The sequence below is a fragment of the Mustelus asterias genome, chromosome 15 (assembly GCF_964213995.1).
Source record: "Mustelus asterias chromosome 15, sMusAst1.hap1.1, whole genome shotgun sequence".
NCBI lineage: Eukaryota > Metazoa > Chordata > Chondrichthyes > Carcharhiniformes > Triakidae > Mustelus > Mustelus asterias.
Genome location: NC_135815.1, coordinates 60,235,680 through 60,262,539, shown reverse-complemented (window position 1 = coordinate 60,262,539; position 26,860 = coordinate 60,235,680).

Below are 26,860 nucleotides of genomic sequence, written 5' to 3'. Positions count from 1 at the left end.
ACTCACTGCTTTTCACTGGCTCCATTCTCACTCTACTCACTGCGTTTCACTGGCCCCATTCTCACTGAACTCACTGCTTTTCACAGGCTCCATTCTCACTCATCTCACTGCTTTTCACTGGCCCCATTCTCACTGAACTCACTGCTTTTCACTGGCCCCATTTTCACTGAACTCACTGCTTTTCACTGGCCCCATTCTCACTGAACTCACTGCTTTTCACTGACGAAAATCCCACTCAATTCTCAGCTTTTCACTGGCCCCATTCTCACTGAACTCAATGCTTTTCTCTGGCCCCATTCTCACTGAACTCACTGCTTTTCACTGGCTCCAATCTCACTGCATTCTCAGCTTTTCACTGGCCCCATTCTCACTGAACACATTGATTTTCACTGGCCCCATTTTCACTGAACTCTCAATTTTCACTGACCCCATTCTCAATGAACTCACTGCTTTTGCGGGCCCCATACTCACTGAACTTACTGCTTTTCACTGGCCCCATTCTCACTGAACTCACTGCTTTTCACTGGCCCCATTCACATTGAACTCACTGCTTTTCACTGGCTCCATTCTCACTCTACTCATTGCGTTTCAGTGGCTCCATTCTCACTGAACTCACTGCTTTTCACTGGCCCCATTCTCACTGAACTCACTGCGTTTCACTGGCTCCATTCTCACTCTTCTCACTGCTTTTCACTGGCCCCATGCTCACTGAACTCACTGCTTTTCACTGGCCCCATTCTCACTGAACTCACTGCTTTTCACTGGCCCCATTCACACTGAACTCACTGCTTTTCACTGGCTCCATTCTCACTCTACTCACTCCGTTTCACTGGCCCCATTTTCACTGAACTCACTGCTTTTCACTGGCCCCATTCTCACTGAACTCACTGCTTTTCACTGACGAAAATCCCACTCAATTCTCAGCTTTTCACTGGCCCCATTCTCACTGAACTCACTGCTTTTCTCTGGCCCCATTCTCACTGAACTCACTGCTTTTCTCTGGCCCCATTCTCACTGAACTCACTGCTTTTCACTGGCTCCAATCTCACTGCATTCTCAGCTTTTCACTGGCCCCATTCCCACTGAACTCACTGCTTTTCACTGGCCCCATTCACACTAACCTCACTGCTTTTCACTGGCTCCATTCTCACTCTACTCACTGACTTAAACTGGCCCCATTGTCACTGAACTCACTGCTTTTCACTGGTCCCATTCTCACTGAACTCACTGCGTTTCACTGGCTCCATTCTCACTCATGTCACTGCTTTTCACTGGCCCCATTCTCACTCATGTCACTGCTTTTCACTGGCGCCATTCTCACTGAACTCACTGCTTTTCACTGGCCCCATTCTCACTGAACTCACTGCGTTTCACTGGCTCCATTCTCACTCATCTCACTGCTTTTCACTGGCCCCATTCTCACTGAACTCAGTGCTTTTCATTGGCCCCATTCGCGCTGAACCAACTGCTTTTCACTGGCCCCATTCTCACTGAACTCTCCATTTTCACTGACAACATTCGCACAGCACTCACTGCTTTTCTCTGGCCCCATTCTCAATGAACTAACTGCCTTTCAATCACCCAACTCTCACTCAATTCTCAGCTTTTCACTGGCCCCATTCTCACTGAACTCACTGCTTTTCACTGGCCCCATTCTCACTGAACTCAGTGCTTTTCATTGGCCCCACCCGCGCTGAACTCACTGCTTTTCACTGGCCCCATTCTCACTGAACTCTCCATTTTCACTGACACCATTCCCACAGCACTCACTATTTTTCACTGGCCCCATTCTCAATGAACTAACTGCCTTTCAATCACCCAACTCTCACTCAATTCTCAGCTTTTCACTGGCCCCACTCTCACTGAACTCACTGCTTTTCACCGGCTCCATTCTCAGTGAACTCACTACCTTTCTCTGGCCCCATTCTCAGTGAATTCACTGCTTTTCACTGGCCCCATTCTCAATGCACTCACTGCTTTTCACTGGCCCCATTTTCACTGAACTCTCAATTTGCACTGACCCCATTCTCACTGAACTCACTGCCTTTCGCTGGCCAAATTCTCACTGAACTCACTGCTTTTCACTGGCTCCATTCTCACTCTACTCACTGCGTTTCACTGGCCCCATTCTCACTGAACTCACTGCTTTTCACAGGCTCCATTCTCACTCATCTCACTGCTTTTCACTGGCCCCATTCTCACTGAACTCACTGCTTTTCACTGGCCCCATTTTCACTGAACTCACTGCTTTTCACTGGCCCCATTCTCACTGAACTCACTGCTTTTCACTGACGAAAATCCCACTCAATTCTCAGCTTTTCACTGGCCCCATTCTCACTGAACTCACTGCTTTTCTCTGGCCCCATTCTCACTGAACTCACTGCTTTTCACTGGCTCCAATCTCACTGCATTCTCAGCTTTTCACTGGCCCCATTCTCACTGAACTCACTGCTTTTCACTGGCCCCATTCACACTAACCTCACTGCTTTTCACTGGCTCCTTTCTCACTCCACTCACTGAGTTAAACTGGCCCCATTGTCACTGAACTCACTGCTTTTCACTGGTCCCATTCTCACTGAACTCACTGCGTTTCACTGGCTGCATTCTCACTCATGTCACTGCTTTTCACTGGCCCCATTCTCACTCATGTCACTGCTTTTCACTGGCCCCATTCTCACTGAACTCACTGCTTTTCACTGGCCCCATTCTCACTGAACTCACTGCGTTTCACTGGCTCCATTCTCACTCATCTCACTGCTTTTCACTGGCCCCATTCTCACTGAACTCAGTGCTTTTCATTGGCCCCATTCGCGCTGAACCCACTGCTTTTCACTGGCCCCATTCTCACTGAACTCTCCATTTTCACTGACAACATTCGCACAGCACTCACTGCTTTTCTCTGGCCCCATTCTCAATGAACTAACTGCCTTTCAATCACCCAACTCTCACTCAATTCTCAGCTTTTCACTGGCCCCATTCTCACTGAACTCACTGCTTTTCACTGGCCCCATTCTCAATGCACTCACTGCTTTTCTCTGGCCCCATTCTCAGTGAATTCTCAGCTTTTTACTGGCCCCATTCTCACTGAACTCACTGCTTTTCACTGGCCCCATTTTCACTGAACTCTCACTTTGCACTGACCCCATTCTCACTGAACTCACTGCCTTTCGCTGGCCCAATTGTCACTAAACTCACTGCTTTCCACTGGCCCCATTCTCACTGACCTCACTGCGTTTCACTGGCCCCATTCTCACTGAACTCACTGCTTTTCACTGGCTCCATTCTCACTCTACTCACTGCGTTTCACTGGCCCCATTCTCACTGAACTCACTGCTTTTCACAGGCTCCATTCTCACTCATCTCACTGCTTTTCACTGGCCCCATTCTCACTGAACTCACTGCTTTTCACTGGCCCCATTTTCACTGAACTCACTGCTTTTCACTGGCCCCATTCTCACTGAACTCACTGCTTTTCACTGACGAAAATCCCACTCAATTCTCAGCTTTTCACTGGCCCCATTCTCACTGAACTCACTGCTTTTCTCTGGCCCCATTCTCACTGAACTCACTGCTTTTCACTGGCTCCAATCTCACTGCATTCTCAGTTTTTCACTGGCCGCATTCTCACTGAACACACTGATTTTCACTGGCCCCATTTTCACTGAACTCTCAATTTTCACTGACCCCATTCTCAATGAACTCACTGCTTTTCACTGGCCCCATACTCACTGAACTTACTGCTTTTCACTGGCCCCATTCTCACTGAACTCACTGCTTTTCACTGGCCCCATTCTCATTGAACTCACTGCTTTTCACTGGCTCCATTCTCACTCTACTCATTGCGTTTCAGTGGCTCCATTCTCACTGAACTCACTGCTTTTCACTGGCCCCATTCTCACTGAACTCACTGCTTTTCACAGGCTCCATTCTCACTCATCTCACTGCTTTTCACTGGCCCCATTCTCACTGAACTCACTGCTTTTCACTGGCCCCATTTTCACTGAACTCACTGCTTTTCACTGGCCCCATTCTCACTGAACTCACTGCTTTTCACTGACGAAAATCCCACTCAATTCTCAGCTTTTCACTGGCCCCATTCTCACTGAACTCACTGCTTTTCTCTGGCCCCATTCTCACTGAACTCACTGCTTTTCACTGGCTCCAATCTCACTGCATTCTCAGCTTTTCACTGGCCCCATTCTCACTGAACTCACTGCTTTTCACTGGCCCCATTCACACTAACCTCACTGCTTTTCACTGGCTCCTTTCTCACTCCACTCACTGAGTTAAACTGGCCCCATTGTCACTGAACTCACTGCTTTTCACTGGTCCCATTCTCACTGAACTCACTGCGTTTCACTGGCTGCATTCTCACTCATGTCACTGCTTTTCACTGGCCCCATTCTCACTCATGTTACTGCTTTTCACTGGCCCCATTCTCACTGAACTCACTGCTTTTCACTGGCCCCATTCTCACTGAACTCACTGCGTTTCACTGGCTCCATTCTCACTCATCTCACTGCTTTTCACTGGCCCCATTCTCACTGAACTCAGTGCTTTTCATTGGCCCCATTCGCGCTGAACCCACTGCTTTTCACTGGCCCCATTCTCACTGAACTCTCCATTTTCACTGACAACATTCGCACAGCACTCACTGCTTTTCTCTGGCCCCATTCTCAATGAACTAACTGCCTTTCAATCACCCAACTCTCACTCAATTCTCAGCTTTTCACTGGCCCCATTCTCACTGAACTCACTGCTTTTCACTGGCCCCATTCTCAATGCACTCACTGCTTTTCTCTGGCCCCATTCTCAGTGAATTCTCAGCTTTTTACTGGCCCCATTCTCACTGAACTCACTGCTTTTCACTGGCCCCATTTTCACTGAACTCTCACTTTGCACTGACCCCATTCTCACTGAACTCACTGCCTTTCGCTGGCCCAATTGTCACTGAACTCACTGCTTTTCACTGACGAAAATCCCACTCAATTCTCAGCTTTTCACTGGCCCCATTCTCACTGAACTCACTGCTTTTCTCTGGCCCCATTCTCACTGAACTCACTGCTTTTCACTGGCTCCAATCTCACTGCATTCTCAGCTTTTCACTGGCCCCATTCTCACTGAACTCACTGCTTTTCACTGGCCCCATTCACACTAACCTCACTGCTTTTCACTGGCTCCTTTCTCACTCCACTCACTGAGTTAAACTGGCCCCATTGTCACTGAACTCACTGCTTTTCACTGGTCCCATTCTCACTGAACTCACTGCGTTTCACTGGCTGCATTCTCACTCATGTCACTGCTTTTCACTGGCCCCATTCTCACTCATGTTACTGCTTTTCACTGGCCCCATTCTCACTGAACTCACTGCTTTTCACTGGCCCCATTCTCACTGAACTCACTGCGTTTCACTGGCTCCATTCTCACTCATCTCACTGCTTTTCACTGGCCCCATTCTCACTGAACTCAGTGCTTTTCATTGGCCCCATTCGCGCTGAACCCACTGCTTTTCACTGGCCCCATTCTCACTGAACTCTCCATTTTCACTGACAACATTCGCACAGCACTCACTGCTTTTCTCTGGCCCCATTCTCAATGAACTAACTGCCTTTCAATCACCCAACTCTCACTCAATTCTCAGCTTTTCACTGGCCCCATTCTCACTGAACTCACTGCTTTTCACTGGCCCCATTCTCAATGCACTCACTGCTTTTCTCTGGCCCCATTCTCAGTGAATTCTCAGCTTTTTACTGGCCCCATTCTCACTGAACTCACTGCTTTTCACTGGCCCCATTTTCACTGAACTCTCACTTTGCACTGACCCCATTCTCACTGAACTCACTGCCTTTCGCTGGCCCAATTGTCACTAAACTCACTGCTTTCCACTGGCCCCATTCTCACTGACCTCACTGCCTTTCACTGGCCCCATTCTCACTGAACTCACTGCTTTTCACTGGCTCCATTCTCACTCTACTCACTGCGTTTCACTGGCCCCATTCTCACTGAACTCACTGCTTTTCACAGGCTCCATTCTCACTCATCTCACTGCTTTTCACTGGCCCCATTCTCACTGAACTCACTGCTTTTCACTGGCCCCATTTTCACTGAACTCACTGCTTTTCACTGGCCCCATTCTCACTGAACTCACTGCTTTTCACTGACGAAAATCCCACTCAATTCTCAGCTTTTCACTGGCCCCATTCTCACTGAACTCACTGCTTTTCTCTGGCCCCATTCTCACTGAACTCACTGCTTTTCACTGGCTCCAATCTCACTGCATTCTCAGTTTTTCACTGGCCGCATTCTCACTGAACACACTGATTTTCACTGGCCCCATTTTCACTGAACTCTCAATTTTCACTGACCCCATTCTCAATGAACTCACTGCTTTTCACTGGCCCCATACTCACTGAACTTACTGCTTTTCACTGGCCCCATTCTCACTGAACTCACTGCTTTTCACTGGCCCCATTCTCATTGAACTCACTGCTTTTCACTGGCTCCATTCTCACTCTACTCATTGCGTTTCAGTGGCTCCATTCTCACTGAACTCACTGCTTTTCACTGGCCCCATTCTCACTGAACTCACTGCGTTTCACTGGCTCCATTCTCATTCTTCTCACTGCTTTTCACTGGCCCCATGCTCACTGAACTCACTGCTTTTCACTGGCCCCATTCTCACTGAACTCACTGCTTTTCACTGGCCCCATTCACACTGAACTCACTGCTTTTCACTGGCTCCATTCTCACTCTACTCACTCCGTTTCACTGGCCCCATTCTCACTGAACTCACTGCTTTTCACCGGCTCCATTCTCAGTGAACTCACTGCCTTTCTCTGGCCCCATTCTCAGTGAATTCACTGCTTTTCACTGGCCCCATTCTCAATGCACTCACTGCATTTCACTGGCCCCATTCCCACTCAATTCTCAGCTTTTTACTGGCCCCATTCTCACTGAACTCACTGCTTTTCACTGGCCCCATTTTCACTGAACTCTGAATTTGCACTGACCCCATTCTCACTGAACTCACTGCTTTCCACTGGCCCATTCTCACTGACCTCACTGCTTTTCACTGGCTCCATTCTCACTCTACTTACTGTGTTTCACTGGCCCCATTCTCACTGAACTCACTGCTTTTCCCCGGCTCCATTCTCACTCATCTCACTGCTTTTCACTGGCCCCATTCTCACTGAACTCACTGCTTTTCACTGGCCCCATTTTCACTGAACTCACTACTTTTCACTGGCCCCATTCTCACTGAACTCACAGCTTTTCACTGGCCCCATTCTCACTCTACTCACTGTGTTTCTATGGCCCCATTCTCACTGAACTGACTGCTTTTCACTGAACCCCATTCTCACTGAACTCACTGCGTTTCACTGGCTCCATTCTCACTCATGTCACTGCTTTTCACTGGCCCCATTCTCACTGAACTCACTGCTTTTCACTGGCCCCATTCTCACTGAACTCACTGCGTTTCACTGGCTCCATTCTCACTCATCTCACTGCTTTTCACTGGCCCCATTCTCACTGAACTCAGTGCTTTTCATTGGCCCCACCCGCGCTGAACTCACTGCTTTTCACTGGCCCCATTCTCACTGAACTCTCCATTTTCACTGACACCATTCCCACAGCACTCACTGTTTTTCACTGGCCCCATTCTCAATGAACTAACTGCCTTTCAATCACCCAACTCTCACTCAATTCTCAGCTTTTCACTGGCCCCATTCTCACTGAACTCACTGCTTTTCACCGGCTCCATTCTCAGTGAACTCACTACCTTTCTCTGGCCCCATTCTCAGTGAATTCACTGCTTTTCACTGGCCCCATTCTCAATGCACTCACTGCTTTTCACTGGCCCCATTCTCACTCAATTCTCAGCATTTTACTGGCCCCATTCTCACTGAACTCACTGCTTTTCACTGGCCCCATTTTCACTGAACTCTCAATTTGCACTGACCCCATTCTCACTGAACTCACTGCCTTTCGCTGGCCAAATTCTGACTGAACTCACTGCTTTCCACTGGCCCCATTCTCACTGACCTCACAGCTTTGCACTGGCTCCATTCTCACTCTACTCACTGCGTTTCACTGGCCCCATTCTCACTGAACTCACTGCTTTTCACAGGCTCCATTCTCACTCATCTCACTGATTTTCACTGGCCCCATTCTCACTGAACTCACTGCTTTTCACTGGCCCCATTTTCACTGAACTCACTGCTTTTCACTGGCCCCATACTCACTGAACTCACTGCTTTTCACTGACGTAATTCCCACTCAATTCTCAGCTTTTCACTGGCCCCATTCTCACCGAACTCACTGCTTTTCTCTGGCCCCATTCTCACTGAACTCACTGCTTATCACTGGCTCCAATCTCACTGCATTCTCAGCTTTTCACTGGCCCCATTCTCACTGAACACACTGATTTTCACTGGCCCCATTTTCACTGAACTCTCAATTTTCACTGACCCCATTCTCACCGAACTCACAGCTTTTTGCGGGCCCCATTCTCACTGAACTCACTGCTTTTCACTGGCCCCATTCTCCATGAACTCACTGCTTTTCACTGATCCAATTCCCACTCAATTCTCAGCTTTTCACTGGCCCCATTCTCACTGAACTCACTGCTTTTCACTGGCACCATTCTCACTGAACTCACTGCTTTTCACTGGCTCCAATCTCACTGCATTCTCAGCTTTTCACTGGCCCCATTCTCACTGACCACACTGCTTTTCGCTGGCCCCATTCTCACTGAACTCACTGCTTTTCACTGGCCCCATTCACACTGACCTCACTGCTTTTCACTGGCTCCATTCTCACTCTACTCACTGCGTTAAACTGGCCCCATTGTCACTGAACTCACTGCTTTTCACTGGTCCCATTCTCACTGAACTCACTGCGTTTCACTGGCTCCATTCTCACTCATGTCACTGCATTTCACTGGCCCCATTGCACTCATGTCACTGCTTTTCACTGGCCCCATTCTCACTGAACTCACTGCTTTTCACTGGCTCCAATCTCACTGCATTCTCAACTTTTCACTGGCCCCATTCTCACTGAACACACTGATTTTCACTGGCCCAATTTTCACTGAACTCTCAATTTTCATTGACCCCATTCTCACTGAACTCACTGATTTTCGCTGGCCCCATTCTCACTGAACTCACTGCTTTTCACTGGCCCCATTCACACTGACCTCACTGCTTTTCACTGGCTCCATTCTCACTGAACTCACTGCGTTTCGCTGGCTCCATTCTCACTCTTCTCACTGCTTTTCACTGGCCCCATGCTCACTGACCTCACTGCGTTCCACTGGCCCCATTCTCACTCATCTCACTGCTTTTCACTGGCCCCATTCTCACTGAACTCACTGTTTTTCACTGGCTCCATTTTCACTGAACTCACTGCTTTTCACTGGCCCCATTCTCACTGAACTCACTGCTTTTCACTGACGAAAATCCCACTCAATTCTCAGCTTTTCACTGGCCCCATTCTCACTGAACTCACTGCTTTTCTCTGGCCCCATTGTCACTGAACTCACTGCTTTTCACTGGCTCCAATCTCACTGAACACACTGATTTTCACTGGCCCCATTTTCACTGAACTCACTGCTTTTCACTGGCCTGATTCACACTGAACTCACTGCTTTTCACTGGTCCAATCTCACTGCATTCTCAGCTTTTCACTGGCCCCGTTCTCATTGAACACACTGCTTTTCACTGGCCCCATTTTCACTGAACTCTCAATTTTCACTGACCCCAGTCTCACTGAACTCACTGCTTTTCGCCGACCCCATTCTCACTGAACTCACTGCTTTTCACTGGCCCCATTCACACTGAACTCACTGCTCTTCACTGGCCTCATTCTCACTTAACTCAATGCTTTTCATTGGCCCCATTCTCACTGAACTCACTGATTTTCACTGGCTCAAATCTCACTGCCATCTTAGCTTTTCACTGACCCCATTCTCACTAAACTCATTGCTTTTCGCTGGACCCATTTTCACTGACCTCACTGCTTTTCACTGGCTCCATTCTCACTCTACTCACTGCGTTTCACTGGCCCCATTCTCACTGAACTCACTGCTTTTCACAGGCTCCATTCGCACTCATCTCACTGCTTTTAACTGCCCCCATTCTCACTGAACTCACTGCTTTTCACTGGCCCCATTTTCACTGAACTCACTGCTTTTCACTGCCCCCATTCTCACTGAACTCACTGCTTTTCACTGGCTCCATTCTCACTGAACTCACTGCTTTTCACTGGCCCCATTTTCCCTGAACTCTCAATTTTCACTGTCCCCATTCTCACTGCACTCACTGCTTTTCGCTGGCCCCATTCTAACTGAACTCTCTGCATTTCACTGGCCCCATTCACACTGAACTCACAGCTGTTCACTCTCCCCATTCTCACTCTACTCACTGCGTTTCACTGGCCCCATTCTCACTCATCTCACTGCTTTTCACTGGCCCCATTCTCACTGTACTCACTGCTTTTCACTGGCCCCATTCTCACTGAAGTCACTGCCTTTCGCTGGCCCCATTCTCACTGTACTCACTGCTTTTCACTGTCCTCATTCTCACTGAACTCACTGCTTTTCACTGGCTCCATTCTCACTCCACTCTCTGCTTTTCACTGGCCCCATTCTCACTGAACTCACTGCTTTTCACTGGCCCCATTCTCACTGAACTCACTGCTTTTCACTGACCCAATTCCCACTCAATTCTCAGCTTTTCACTGGCCCCATTCTCACCGAACTCACTGCTTTTCTCTGGCCCCATTCTCACTGAACTCACTGCTTATCACTGGCTCCAATCTCACTGCATTCTCAGCTTTTCACTGGCCCCATTCTCACTGAACACACTGATTTTCACTGGCCCCATTTTCACTGAACTCTCAATTTTCACTGACCCCATTCTCACCGAACTCACAGCTTTTCACTGGCCCCATTCTCAATGCACTCACTGCTTTTCACTGGCCCCATTCTCACTCAATTCTCAGCATTTTACTGGCCCCATTCTCACTGAACTCACTGCTTTTCACTGGCCCCATTTTCACTGAACTCTCAATTTGCACTGACCCCATTCTCACTGAACTCACTGCCTTTCGCTGGCCAAATTCTGACTGAACTCACTGCTTTCCACTGGCCCCATTCTCACTGACCTCACAGCTTTGCACTGGCTCCATTCTCACTCTACTCACTGCGTTTCACTGGCCCCATTCTCACTGAACTCACTGCTTTTCACAGGCTCCATTCTCACTCATCTCACTGATTTTCACTGGCCCCATTCTCACTGAACTCACTGCTTTTCACTGGCCCCATTTTCACTGAACTCACTGCTTTTCACTGGCCCCATACTCACTGAACTCACTGCTTTTCACTGACGTAATTCCCACTCAATTCTCAGCTTTTCACTGGCCCCATTCTCACCGAACTCACTGCTTTTCTCTGGCCCCATTCTCACTGAACTCACTGCTTATCACTGGCTCCAATCTCACTGCATTCTCAGCTTTTCACTGGCCCCATTCTCACTGAACACACTGATTTTCACTGGCCCCATTTTCACTGAACTCTCAATTTTCACTGACCCCATTCTCACCGAACTCACAGCTTTTTGCGGGCCCCATTCTCACTGAACTCACTGCTTTTCACTGGCCCCATTCTCCATGAACTCACTGCTTTTCACTGATCCAATTCCCACTCAATTCTCAGCTTTTCACTGGCCCCATTCTCACTGAACTCACTGCTTTTCACTGGCACCATTCTCACTGAACTCACTGCTTTTCACTGGCTCCAATCTCACTGCATTCTCAGCTTTTCACTGGCCCCATTCTCACTGACCACACTGCTTTTCGCTGGCCCCATTCTCACTGAACTCACTGCTTTTCACTGGCCCCATTCACACTGACCTCACTGCTTTTCACTGGCTCCATTCTCACTCTACTCACTGCGTTAAACTGGCCCCATTGTCACTGAACTCACTGCTTTTCACTGGTCCCATTCTCACTGAACTCACTGCGTTTCACTGGCTCCATTCTCACTCATGTCACTGCATTTCACTGGCCCCATTGCACTCATGTCACTGCTTTTCACTGGCCCCATTCTCACTGAACTCACTGCTTTTCACTGGCTCCAATCTCACTGCATTCTCAACTTTTCACTGGCCCCATTCTCACTGAACACACTGATTTTCACTGGCCCAATTTTCACTGAACTCTCAATTTTCATTGACCCCATTCTCACTGAACTCACTGATTTTCGCTGGCCCCATTCTCACTGAACTCACTGCTTTTCACTGGCCCCATTCACACTGACCTCACTGCTTTTCACTGGCTCCATTCTCACTGAACTCACTGCGTTTCGCTGGCTCCATTCTCACTCTTCTCACTGCTTTTCACTAGCCCCATGCTCACTGACCTCACTGCGTTCCACTGGCCCCATTCTCACTCATCTCACTGCTTTTCACTGGCCCCATTCTCACTGAACTCACTGTTTTTCACTGGCTCCATTTTCACTGAACTCACTGCTTTTCACTGGCCCCATTCTCACTGAACTCACTGCTTTTCACTGACGAAAATCCCACTCAATTCTCAGCTTTTCACTGGCCCCATTCTCACTGAACTCACTGCTTTTCTCTGGCCCCATTGTCACTGAACTCACTGCTTTTCACTGGCTCCAATCTCACTGAACACACTGATTTTCACTGGCCCCATTTTCACTGAACTCACTGCTTTTCACTGGCCTGATTCACACTGAACTCACTGCTTTTCACTGGTCCAATCTCACTGCATTCTCAGCTTTTCACTGGCCCCGTTCTCATTGAACACACTGCTTTTCACTGGCCCCATTTTCACTGAACTCTCAATTTTCACTGACCCCAGTCTCACTGAACTCACTGCTTTTCGCCGACCCCATTCTCACTGAACTCACTGCTTTTCACTGGCCCCATTCACACTGAACTCACTGCTCTTCACTGGCCTCATTCTCACTTAACTCAATGCTTTTCATTGGCCCCATTCTCACTGAACTCACTGATTTTCACTGGCTCAAATCTCACTGCCATCTTAGCTTTTCACTGACCCCATTCTCACTAAACTCATTGCTTTTCGCTGGACCCATTTTCACTGACCTCACTGCTTTTCACTGGCTCCATTCTCACTCTACTCACTGCGTTTCACTGGCCCCATTCTCACTGAACTCACTGCTTTTCACAGGCTCCATTCGCACTCATCTCACTGCTTTTAACTGCCCCCATTCTCACTGAACTCACTGCTTTTCACTGGCCCCATTTTCACTGAACTCACTGCTTTTCACTGCCCCCATTCTCACTGAACTCACTGCTTTTCACTGGCTCCATTCTCACTGAACTCACTGCTTTTCACTGGCCCCATTTTCCCTGAACTCTCAATTTTCACTGTCCCCATTCTCACTGCACTCACTGCTTTTCGCTGGCCCCATTCTAACTGAACTCTCTGCATTTCACTGGCCCCATTCACACTGAACTCACAGCTGTTCACTCTCCCCATTCTCACTCTACTCACTGCGTTTCACTGGCCCCATTCTCACTCATCTCACTGCTTTTCACTGGCCCCATTCTCACTGTACTCACTGCTTTTCACTGGCCCCATTCTCACTGAAGTCACTGCCTTTCGCTGGCCCCATTCTCACTGTACTCACTGCTTTTCACTGTCCTCATTCTCACTGAACTCACTGCTTTTCACTGGCTCCATTCTCACTCCACTCTCTGCTTTTCACTGGCCCCATTCTCACTGAACTCACTGCTTTTCACTGGCCCCATTCTCACTGAACTCACTGCTTTTCACTGACCCAATTCCCACTCAATTCTCAGCTTTTCACTGGCCCCATTCTCACCGAACTCACTGCTTTTCTCTGGCCCCATTCTCACTGAACTCACTGCTTATCACTGGCTCCAATCTCACTGCATTCTCAGCTTTTCACTGGCCCCATTCTCACTGAACACACTGATTTTCACTGGCCCCATTTTCACTGAACTCTCAATTTTCACTGACCCCATTCTCACCGAACTCACAGCTTTTTGCGGGCCCCATTCTCACTGAACTCACTGCTTTTCACTGGCCCCATTCTCACTGAACTCACTGCTTTTCACTGATCCAATTCCCACTCAATTCTCAGCTTTTCACTGGCCCCATTCTCACTGAACTCACTGCTTTTCACTGGCACCATTCTCACTGAACTCACTGCTTTTCACTGGCTCCAATCTCACTGCATTCTCAGCTTTTCACTGGCCCCATTCTCACTGACCACACTGCTTTTCGCTGGCCCCATTCTCACTGAACTCACTGCTTTTCACTGGCCACATTCACACTGACCTCACTGCTTTTCACTGGCTCCATTCTCACTCTACTCACTGCGTTAAACTGGCCCCATTGTCACTGAACTCACTGCTTTTCACTGGTCCCATTCTCACTGAACTCACTGCGTTTCACTGGCTCCATTCTCACTCATGTCACTGCATTTCACTGGCCCCATTGCACTCATGTCACTGCTTTTCACTGGCCCCATTCTCACTGAACTCACTGCTTTTCACTGGCTCCAATCTCACTGCATTCTCAGCTTTTCACTGGCCCCATTCTCACTGAACACACTGATTTTCACTGGCCCAATTTTCACTGAACTCTCAATTTTCATTGACCCCATTCTCACTGAACTCACTGCTTTTCGCTGGCCCCATTCTCACTGAACTCACTGCTTTTCACTGGCCCCATTCACACTGACCTCACTGCTTTTCACTGGCTCCATTCTCACTCTACTCACTGCGATTCAATGGCCCCATTCTCACTGAACTCACTGCTTTTCGCTGGCCCCATTCTCACTGAACTCAGTGCTTTTCACTGGCCCCATTCACACTGAACTCACTGCTTTTCACTGGCCCCATTCTCACTGAACTCACTGCGTTTCGCTGGCTCCATTCTCACTCTTCTCACTGCTTTTCACTGGCCCCATGCTCACTGAACTCACTGCGTTCCACTGGCCCCATTCTCACTCATCTCACTGCTTTTCACTGGCCCCATTCTCACTGAACTCACTGTTTTTCACTGGCTCCATTTTCACTGAACTCACTGCTTTTCACTGGCCCCATTCTCACTGAACTCACTGCTTTTCACTGACGAAAATCCCACTCAATTCTCAGCTTTTCACTGGCCCCATTCTCACTGAACTCACTGCTTTTCTCTGGCCCCATTGTCACTGAACTCACTGCTTTTCACTGGCTCCAATCTCACTGAACACACTGATTTTCACTGGCCCCATTTTCACTGAACTCACTGCTTTTCACTGGCCTGATTCACACTGAACTCACTGCTTTTCACTGGTCCAATCTCACTGCATTCTCAGCTTTTCACTGGCCCCGTTCTCATTGAACACACTGCTTTTCACTGGCCCCATTTTCACTGAACTCTCAATTTTCACTGACCCCAGTCTCACTGAACTCACTGCTTTTCGCCGACCCCATTCTCACTGAACTCACTGCTTTTCACTGGCCCCATTCACACTGAACTCACTGCTCTTCACTGGCCTCATTCTCACTTAACTCAATGCTTTTCATTGGCCCCATTCTCACTGAACTCACTGATTTTCACTGGCTCAAATCTCACTGCCATCTTAGCTTTTCACTGACCCCATTCTCACTAAACTCATTGCTTTTCGCTGGACCCATTTTCACTGACCTCACTGCTTTTCACTGGCTCCATTCTCACTCTACTCACTGCGTTTCACTGGCCCCATTCTCACTGAACTCACTGCTTTTCACAGGCTCCATTCGCACTCATCTCACTGCTTTTAACTGCCCCCATTCTCACTGAACTCACTGCTTTTCACTGGCCCCATTTTCACTGAACTCACTGCTTTTCACTGCCCCCATTCTCACTGAACTCACTGCTTTTCACTGGCTCCATTCTCACTGAACTCACTGCTTTTCACTGGCCCCATTTTCCCTGAACTCTCAATTTTCACTGTCCCCATTCTCACTGCACTCACTGCTTTTCGCTGGCCCCATTCTAACTGAACTCTCTGCATTTCACTGGCCCCATTCACACTGAACTCACAGCTGTTCACTCTCCCCATTCTCACTCTACTCACTGCGTTTCACTGGCCCCATTCTCACTCATCTCACTGCTTTTCACTGGCCCCATTCTCACTGTACTCACTGCTTTTCACTGGCCCCATTCTCACTGAAGTCACTGCCTTTCGCTGGCCCCATTCTCACTGTACTCACTGCTTTTCACTGTCCTCATTCTCACTGAACTCACTGCTTTTCACTGGCTCCATTCTCACTCCACTCTCTGCTTTTCACTGGCCCCATTCTCACTGAACTCACTGCTTTTCACTGGCCCCATTCTCACTGAACTCACTGCTTTTCACTGACCCAATTCCCACTCAATTCTCAGCTTTTCACTGGCCCCATTCTCACCGAACTCACTGCTTTTCTCTGGCCCCATTCTCACTGAACTCACTGCTTATCACTGGCTCCAATCTCACTGCATTCTCAGCTTTTCACTGGCCCCATTCTCACTGAACACACTGATTTTCACTGGCCCCATTTTCACTGAACTCTCAATTTTCACTGACCCCATTCTCACCGAACTCACAGCTTTTTGCGGGCCCCATTCTCACTGAACTCACTGCTTTTCACTGGCCCCATTCTCACTGAACTCACTGCTTTTCACTGATCCAATTCCCACTCAATTCTCAGCTTTTCACTGGCCCCATTCTCACTGAACTCACTGCTTTTCACTGGCACCATTCTCACTGAACTCACTGCTTTTCACTGGCTCCAATCTCACTGCATTCTCAGCTTTTCACTGGCCCCATTCTCACTGACCACACTGCTTTTCGCTGGCCCCATTCTCACTGAACTCACTGCTTTTCACTGGCCACATTCACACTGACCTCACTGCTTTTCACTGGCTCCATTCTCACTCTACTCACTGCGTTAAACTGGCCCCATTGTCACTGAACTCACTGCTTTTCACTGGTCCCATTCTCACTGAACTCACTGCGTTTCACTGGCTCCATTCTCACTCATGTCACTGCATTTCACTGGCCCCATTGCACTCATGTCACTGCTTTTCACTGGCCCCATTCTCACTGAACTCACTGCTTTTCACTGGCTCCAATCTCACTGCATTCTCAGCTTTTCACTGGCCCCATTCTCACTGACCACACTGCTTTTCGCTGGCCCCATTCTCACTGAACTCACTGCTTTTCACTGTCCTCATTCTCACTGAACTCACTGCTTTTCACTGGCTCCATTCTCACTCCACTCTCTGCTTTTCACTGGCCCCATTCTCACTGAACTCACTGCTTTTCACTGGCCCCATTCTCACTGAACTCACTGCTTTTCACTGACCCAATTCCCACTCAATTCTCAGCTTTTCACTGGCCCCATTCTCACTGAACTCACTGCTTTTCACTGGCCCCATTCTCACTGAACTCACTGCTTTTCACTGGCTGCAATCTCACTGCATTCTCAGCTTTTCACTGGCCCCATTCACACTGAACTCACTGCTTTTCACTGGCTCCATTCTCACTCTACTCACTGCGTTTCACTGGCCACATTCTCACTGAACTCACGACTTTTCACTGGCCCCATTCTCACTGAACTCACTGCGTTTCACTGGCTCCATTCTCACTGAACTCACTGCGTTTCACTGGCTCCATTCTCACTCATCTCACTGCTTTTCACTGGCCCCCATTCCCACTGAACTCAGTGCTATTCATTGGCCCCATTCTCAGTGAACTCACTGCTTTTCACTGGCCCCATACTCACTGAACTCGCCATTTTCACAGACACCATTCTCTGAGCACTCACTGCTTTTCACTGGCTCCATTCTCAATGAACTAACTGCTTTTCACTGACCCCATTCTCACTGCCCTCACTGCTTTTCACTGGCCCCATTCTCAGTGAATTCACTGCTTTTCACTGGCCCCATGCTCACTGAACTCACTGCTTTTCACTGACCCCATTCTCACTGCACTCACCGCTTTTCACTGACCCCATTCTCACTGCACTCACTGCTTTTCACTGGCCCCATTCTCAGTGAACTCATTGCTTTTCACTGGCCTCATTCTCAGTGAACTCACTGCTTTTCACTGGCCCCATTCTCACTGAACTCACTGCTTTTCACTGGCCCCATTCCAACTGAACTCACTGATTTTCACTGACCCAATTCCCAATCTATTATCAGCTTTTTACTCTCCCCATTCTCACTGAACTCACTGCTTTTCACTGGCCCCATTTTCACTGAACTCACTGCTTTTCGCTGGCCCCATTCTCACTGAACTCACTGCTTTTCACTGGCTCCAATCTCACTGCATTCTCAGCTTTTCACTGGCCCCATTCTCACTGAACTCACTGCTTTTCACTGATCCAATTCCCACTCAATTCTCAGCTTTTCACTGGCCCCATTCTCACGGAACTCAATGCTTTTCACTGGCCCATTCTCACTTCACTGCTTTTCACTGGCCCCATTCTCACTGAACTCACTGCTTTTCACTGCCCCATTCTCACTGAACTCACTGCTTTTCACTGACCCAATTCCCACTCAATTCTCAGCTTTTCACTGGCCCCATTCTCACTGAACTCACTGCTTTTCACTGGCCCCATTCTCACCGAACTCACTGCTTTTCACTGGCTGCAATCTCACTGCATTCTCAGCTGTTCACTGGCCCCATTCACACTGAACTCACTGCTTTTCACTGGCTCCATTCTCACTGAACTCACTGCGTTTCACTGGCTCCATTCTCACTCATCTCACTGCTTTTCACTGGCCCCCATTCCCACTGAACTCAGTGCTATTCATTCGCCCCATTCGCACTGAACTCACTGCTTTTCACTGGCCCCATACTCACTGAACTCGCCATTTTCACTGACACCATTCTCTGAGCACTCACTGCTTTTCACTGGCTCCATTCTCAATGAACTAACTGCTTTTCACTGACCCCATTCTCACTGCCCTCACTGCTTTTCACTGGCCCCATTCTCAGTGAATTCACTGCTTTTCACTGGCCCCATGCTCACTGAACTCACTGCTTTTCACTGACCCCATTCTCACTGCATTCTCAGCTTTACACTGACCCCATTCTCACTGCACTCACTGCTTTTCACTGGCCCCATTCTCAGTGAACTCATTGCTTTTCACTGGCCTCATTCTCAGTGAACTCACGGCTTTTCACTGGCCCCATTCTCACTGAACTCACTGCTTTTCACTGGCCCCATTCCAACTGAACTCACTGATTTTCACTGGCTTCATTCTCACTGCATTCTCAGCTTTACACTGGCCGCATTCTCACTGAACTCACTGCTTTTCACTCGCGCCATTCTCACTGTACTCACTGCTTTTCACTGGCCCCATTCTCACTGAACTCACTGCTTTTCACTGGCCCCATTCTCACTGAACACACTGATTTTCACTGGCCCAATTTTCACTGAACTCTCAATTTTCATTGACCCCATTCTCACTGAACTCACTGCTTTTCGCTGGCCCCATTCTCACTGAACTCACTGCTTTTCACTGGCCCCATTCACACTGACCTCACTGCTTTTCACTGGCTCCATTCTCACTCTACTCACTGCGATTCAATGGCCCCATTCTCACTGAACTCACTGCTTTTCGCTGGCCCCATTCTCACTGAACTCAGTGCTTTTCACTGGCCCCATTCACACTGAACTCACTGCTTTTCACTGGCCCCATTCTCACTGAACTCACTGCGTTTCGCTGGCTCCATTCTCACTCTTCTCACTGCTTTTCACTGGCCCCATGCTCACTGAACTCACTGCGTTCCACTGGCCCCATTCTCACTCATCTCACTGCTTTTCACTGGCCCCATTCTCACTGAACTCACTGTTTTTCACTGGCTCCATTTTCACTGAACTCACTGCTTTTCACTGGCCCCATTCTCACTGAACTCACTGCTTTTCACTGACGAAAATCCCACTCAATTCTCAGCTTTTCACTGGCCCCATTCTCACTGAACTCACTGCTTTTCTCTGGCCCCATTGTCACTGAACTCACTGCTTTTCACTGGCTCCAATCTCACTGAACACACTGATTTTCACTGGCCCCATTTTCACTGAACTCACTGCTTTTCACTGGCCTGATTCACACTGAACTCACTGCTTTTCACTGGTCCAATCTCACTGCATTCTCAGCTTTTCACTGGCCCCGTTCTCATTGAACACACTGCTTTTCACTGGCCCCATTTTCACTGAACTCTCAATTTTCACTGACCCCAGTCTCACTGAACTCACTGCTTTTCGCCGACCCCATTCTCACTGAACTCACTGCTTTTCACTGGCCCCATTCACACTGAACTCACTGCTCTTCACTGGCCTCATTCTCACTTAACTCAATGCTTTTCATTGGCCCCATTCTCACTGAACTCACTGATTTTCACTGGCTCAAATCTCACTGCCATCTTAGCTTTTCACTGACCCCATTCTCACTAAACTCATTGCTTTTCGCTGGACCCATTTTCACTGACCTCACTGCTTTTCACTGGCTCCATTCTCACTCTACTCACTGCGTTTCACTGGCCCCATTCTCACTGAACTCACTGCTTTTCACAGGCTCCATTCGCACTCATCTCACTGCTTTTAACTGCCCCCATTCTCACTGAACTCACTGCTTTTCACTGGCCCCATTTTCACTGAACTCACTGCTTTTCACTGCCCCCATTCTCACTGAACTCACTGCTTTTCACTGGCTCCATTCTCACTGAACTCACTGCTTTTCACTGGCCCCATTTTCCCTGAACTCTCAATTTTCACTGTCCCCATTCTCACTGCACTCACTGCTTTTCGCTGGCCCCATTCTAACTGAACTCTCTGCATTTCACTGGCCCCATTCACACTGAACTCACAGCTGTTCACTCTCCCCATTCTCACTCTACTCACTGCGTTTCACTGGCCCCATTCTCACTCATCTCACTGCTTTTCACTGGCCCCATTCTCACTGTACTCACTGCTTTTCACTGGCCCCATTCTCACTGAAGTCACTGCCTTTCGCTGGCCCCATTCTCACTGTACTCACTGCTTTTCACTGTCCTCATTCTCACTGAACTCACTGCTTTTCACTGGCTCCATTCTCACTCCACTCTCTGCTTTTCACTGGCCCCATTCTCACTGAACTCACTGCTTTTCACTGGCCCCATTCTCACTGAACTCACTGCTTTTCACTGACCCAATTCCCACTCAATTCTCAGCTTTTCACTGGCCCCATTCTCACCGAACTCACTGCTTTTCTCTGGCCCCATTCTCACTGAACTCACTGCTTATCACTGGCTCCAATCTCACTGCATTCTCAGCTTTTCACTGGCCCCATTCTCACTGAACACACTGATTTTCACTGGCCCCATTTTCACTGAACTCTCAATTTTCACTGACCCCATTCTCACCGAACTCACAGCTTTTTGCGGGCCCCATTCTCACTGAACTCACTGCTTTTCACTGGCCCCATTCTCACTGAACTCACTGCTTTTCACTGATCCAATTCCCACTCAATTCTCAGCTTTTCACTGGCCCCATTCTCACTGAACTCACTGCTTTTCACTGGCACCATTCTCACTGAACTCACTGCTTTTCACTGGCTCCAATCTCACTGCATTCTCAGCTTTTCACTGGCCCCATTCTCACTGACCACACTGCTTTTCGCTGGCCCCATTCTCACTGAACTCACTGCTTTTCACTGGCCACATTCACACTGACCTCACTGCTTTTCACTGGCTCCATTCTCACTCTACTCACTGCGTTAAACTGGCCCCATTGTCACTGAACTCACTGCTTTTCACTGGTCCCATTCTCACTGAACTCACTGCGTTTCACTGGCTCCATTCTCACTCATGTCACTGCATTTCACTGGCCCCATTGCACTCATGTCACTGCTTTTCACTGGCCCCATTCTCACTGAACTCACTGCTTTTCACTGGCTCCAATCTCACTGCATTCTCAGCTTTTCACTGGCCCCATTCTCACTGACCACACTGCTTTTCGCTGGCCCCATTCTCACTGAACTCACTGCTTTTCACTGTCCTCATTCTCACTGAACTCACTGCTTTTCACTGGCTCCATTCTCACTCCACTCTCTGCTTTTCACTGGCCCCATTCTCACTGAACTCACTGCTTTTCACTGGCCCCATTCTCACTGAACTCACTGCTTTTCACTGACCCAATTCCCACTCAATTCTCAGCTTTTCACTGGCCCCATTCTCACTGAACTCACTGCTTTTCACTGGCCCCATTCTCACTGAACTCACTGCTTTTCACTGGCTGCAATCTCACTGCATTCTCAGCTTTTCACTGGCCCCATTCACACTGAACTCACTGCTTTTCACTGGCTCCATTCTCACTCTACTCACTGCGTTTCACTGGCCACATTCTCACTGAACTCACGACTTTTCACTGGCCCCATTCTCACTGAACTCACTGCGTTTCACTGGCTCCATTCTCACTGAACTCACTGCGTTTCACTGGCTCCATTCTCACTCATCTCACTGCTTTTCACTGGCCCCCATTCCCACTGAACTCAGTGCTATTCATTGGCCCCATTCTCAGTGAACTCACTGCTTTTCACTGGCCCCATACTCACTGAACTCGCCATTTTCACAGACACCATTCTCTGAGCACTCACTGCTTTTCACTGGCTCCATTCTCAATGAACTAACTGCTTTTCACTGACCCCATTCTCACTGCCCTCACTGCTTTTCACTGGCCCCATTCTCAGTGAATTCACTGCTTTTCACTGGCCCCATGCTCACTGAACTCACTGCTTTTCACTGACCCCATTCTCACTGCACTCACCGCTTTTCACTGACCCCATTCTCACTGCACTCACTGCTTTTCACTGGCCCCATTCTCAGTGAACTCATTGCTTTTCACTGGCCTCATTCTCAGTGAACTCACTGCTTTTCACTGGCCCCATTCTCACTGAACTCACTGCTTTTCACTGGCCCCATTCCAACTGAACTCACTGATTTTCACTGACCCAATTCCCAATCTATTATCAGCTTTTTACTCTCCCCATTCTCACTGAACTCACTGCTTTTCACTGGCCCCATTTTCACTGAACTCACTGCTTTTCGCTGGCCCCATTCTCACTGAACTCACTGCTTTTCACTGGCTCCAATCTCACTGCATTCTCAGCTTTTCACTGGCCCCATTCTCACTGAACTCACTGCTTTTCACTGATCCAATTCCCACTCAATTCTCAGCTTTTCACTGGCCCCATTCTCACGGAACTCAATGCTTTTCACTGGCCCATTCTCACTTCACTGCTTTTCACTGGCCCCATTCTCACTGAACTCACTGCTTTTCACTGCCCCATTCTCACTGAACTCACTGCTTTTCACTGACCCAATTCCCACTCAATTCTCAGCTTTTCACTGGCCCCATTCTCACTGAACTCACTGCTTTTCACTGGCCCCATTCTCACCGAACTCACTGCTTTTCACTGGCTGCAATCTCACTGCATTCTCAGCTGTTCACTGGCCCCATTCACACTGAACTCACTGCTTTTCACTGGCTCCATTCTCACTGAACTCACTGCGTTTCACTGGCTCCATTCTCACTCATCTCACTGCTTTTCACTGGCCCCCATTCCCACTGAACTCAGTGCTATTCATTCGCCCCATTCGCACTGAACTCACTGCTTTTCACTGGCCCCGTACTCACTGAACTCGCCATTTTCACTGACACCATTCTCTGAGCACTCACTGCTTTTCACTGGCTCCATTCTCAATGAACTAACTGCTTTTCACTGACCCCATTCTCACTGCCCTCACTGCTTTTCACTGGCCCCATTCTCAGTGAATTCACTGCTTTTCACTGGCCCCATGCTCACTGAACTCACTGCTTTTCACTGACCCCATTCTCACTGCATTCTCAGCTTTACACTGACCCCATTCTCACTGCACTCACTGCTTTTCACTGGCCCCATTCTCAGTGAACTCATTGCTTTTCACTGGCCTCATTCTCAGTGAACTCACGGCTTTTCACTGGCCCCATTCTCACTGAACTCACTGCTTTTCACTGGCCCCATTCCAACTGAACTCACTGATTTTCACTGGCTTCATTCTCACTGCATTCTCAGCTTTACACTGGCCGCATTCTCACTGAACTCACTGCTTTTCACTCGCGCCATTCTCACTGTACTCACTGCTTTTCACTGGCCCCATTCTCACTGAACTCACTGCTTTTCACTGGCCCCATTCTCAGTGAACTCATTGCTTTTCACTGGCCTCATTCTCAGTGAACTCACTGCTTTTCACTGGCCCCATTCTCACTGAACTCACTGCTTATCACTGGCCCCATTCCAACTGAACTCACTGATTTTCATTGGCTCCATTCTCACTGCATTCCCAGCTTTACACTGGCCCCATTCTCACTGAACTCACTGCTTTTCACTGGCCCCATTCTCACTGAACTCACTGCTTTTCACTGGCCCCATTCTCACTGAACTCACTGCTTTTCACTCGCGCCATTCTCACTGTACTCACTGCTTTTCACTGGCCCCATTCTCACTGAACTCACTGCTTTTCACTGGCCCCATTCTCAGTGAACTCATTGCTTTTCACTGGCCTCATTCTCAGTGAACTCACTGCATTTCACTGGCCCCATTCTCACTGAACTCACTGCTTTTCACTGGCCCCATTCCAACTGAACTCACTGATTTTCATTGGCTCCATTCTCACTGCATTCCCAGCTTTACACTGGCCCCATTCTCACTGAACTCACTGCTTTTCACTGGCCCCATTCTCACTGAACTCACTGATTTTCACTGGCTCCATTGTCACTGCATTCTCAGCTTTTGACCGGGGCCATTCACACTGAACTCAGTGCTTTTCACTGGCCCCAAATTCATTGAACTCTCAATTTTCACTGACCCCATTCTCACTGAAGTCACTGCCTTTCGCTGGCCCCATTCTCACTGAACTCACTGCTTTTCACTGGCCCCATTCTCACTGAACTCACTGCTTTTCGCTGATGCATTCTAACTCTAATCTCTGTGTTTCACTGGCCCCATTCTCACTGAACTCACTGAACTCACTGCTTTTCACAGGCTCCATTCTCACTCATCTCACTGCTTTTCACTGGCCCCATTCTCACTGTACTCACTGCTTTTCACTGGCCCCATTCTCACTGAACTCACTGCTTTTCACTGGCCCCATTCTCACTGAACTCACTATTTTTCACTGGCCCCATTCTCACTGAACTCACAGCATTTCACTGACCCAATACCCACTCAATTCTCAGCTTTTCACTGACCCCATTCTCACTGCACTCACTGCTTTTCACTGGCCCCATTCACACTGAACTCACTGCTTTCCACTGGCCCCTTTCTCACTGAACTCACTGCTTTTCACGGGCTCCATTCTCACTCTACTCACTGCGTTTCATTGGCAACATTCTCACGGAACTCACTGCTTTTCACAGGCTCCATTCTCACTCATCTCACTGCATTTCACTGGCCCCATTCTCACTGAACTCATTGCTTCTCACTGGCCCCATTCTCACTGAACTCACTGCTTTTCACTGGCCCCATTCTCACTGAACTCACTGCTTTTCACTGACCCAATTCCCACTCAATTCTCAGCTTTTCACTGGCCCCATTCTCACTGAACTCACTGCTTTTCACTGGCCCCATTCTCACTGAACTCATTGCTTTTCACTGGCTACAATCTCACTGCATTCTCAGCTTTTCACTGGCCCCATTCTCACTGAACACACTGCTTTTGCGGGCCCCATTCTCACTGAACTCACTGCTTTTCACTGGCCCCATTCACACTGAACTCATTGCTTTTCACTGGCTCCATTCTCACTCTACTCACTGCGTTTCACTGGCCCCATTCTCACTGAACTCACTGCAATTCATTGGCCCCATTCTTACTGAACTCACTGCTTTTCACTTGACAATTCTCACTGAACTCAGTGCTTTTCATTGGCCCCATTCTCACTGAACTCACTGATTTTCACTGGCTCCAATATTACTGCATTCTCAGCTTTTCACTGGCTCCATTCTCACTGAAATCACTGCTTTTCACTGGCCCCATTTTCCCTGAACTCTCTATTTTCACTGACCCCATTCTCACTGCACTCACTGCTTTTCACTGGCCCCATTCTCAATGAACTCACTGCTTTTCAATCGCCCAATTCTCACTTAATTCTCCGCTTTTCACTGGCCCCATTCGCACTGAACTCACTGCTTTTCACGGAGCCAATTCCCACTGAATTCTCAGCTTTTCACTGGCCCCATTCTCACTGAACTCACTGCTTTTCACAGGCTCCATTTTCACTGAACTCACTGCTTTTCACTGGCCTCATTCTCACTGAACTCACTGCTTTTCACAGGCTCCATTCTCACTCATCTCACTGCTTTTCACTGGCCCATTCTCACTTCACTGCTTTTCACTGGCCCCAATCTCACTGAACTCACTGCTTTTCACTGCCCCATTCTCACTGCACTCACTGCTTTTCACTGGCCCCATTCTCACTGAACTCACTGCTTTTCACTGATCCAATTCCCACTCAATTCTCAGCTTTTCACTGGCCCCATTCTCACTGAACTCACTGGTTTTCACTGGCCCCATTCTCACTGAACTCACTGCTTTTCACTGGCTGCAATCTCACTGCATTCTCAGCTTTTCACTGGCCCCATTCACACTGAACTCACTGCTTTTCACTGGCTCCATTCTCATTCTACTCACTGCGTTTCGCTGGCCACATTCTCAATGAAATCACGGCTTTTCACTGGCCCCATTCTCACTGAACTCATTGCGTTTCACTGGTTCCATTCTCACTCATCTCACTGCTTTTCACTGGCCCCC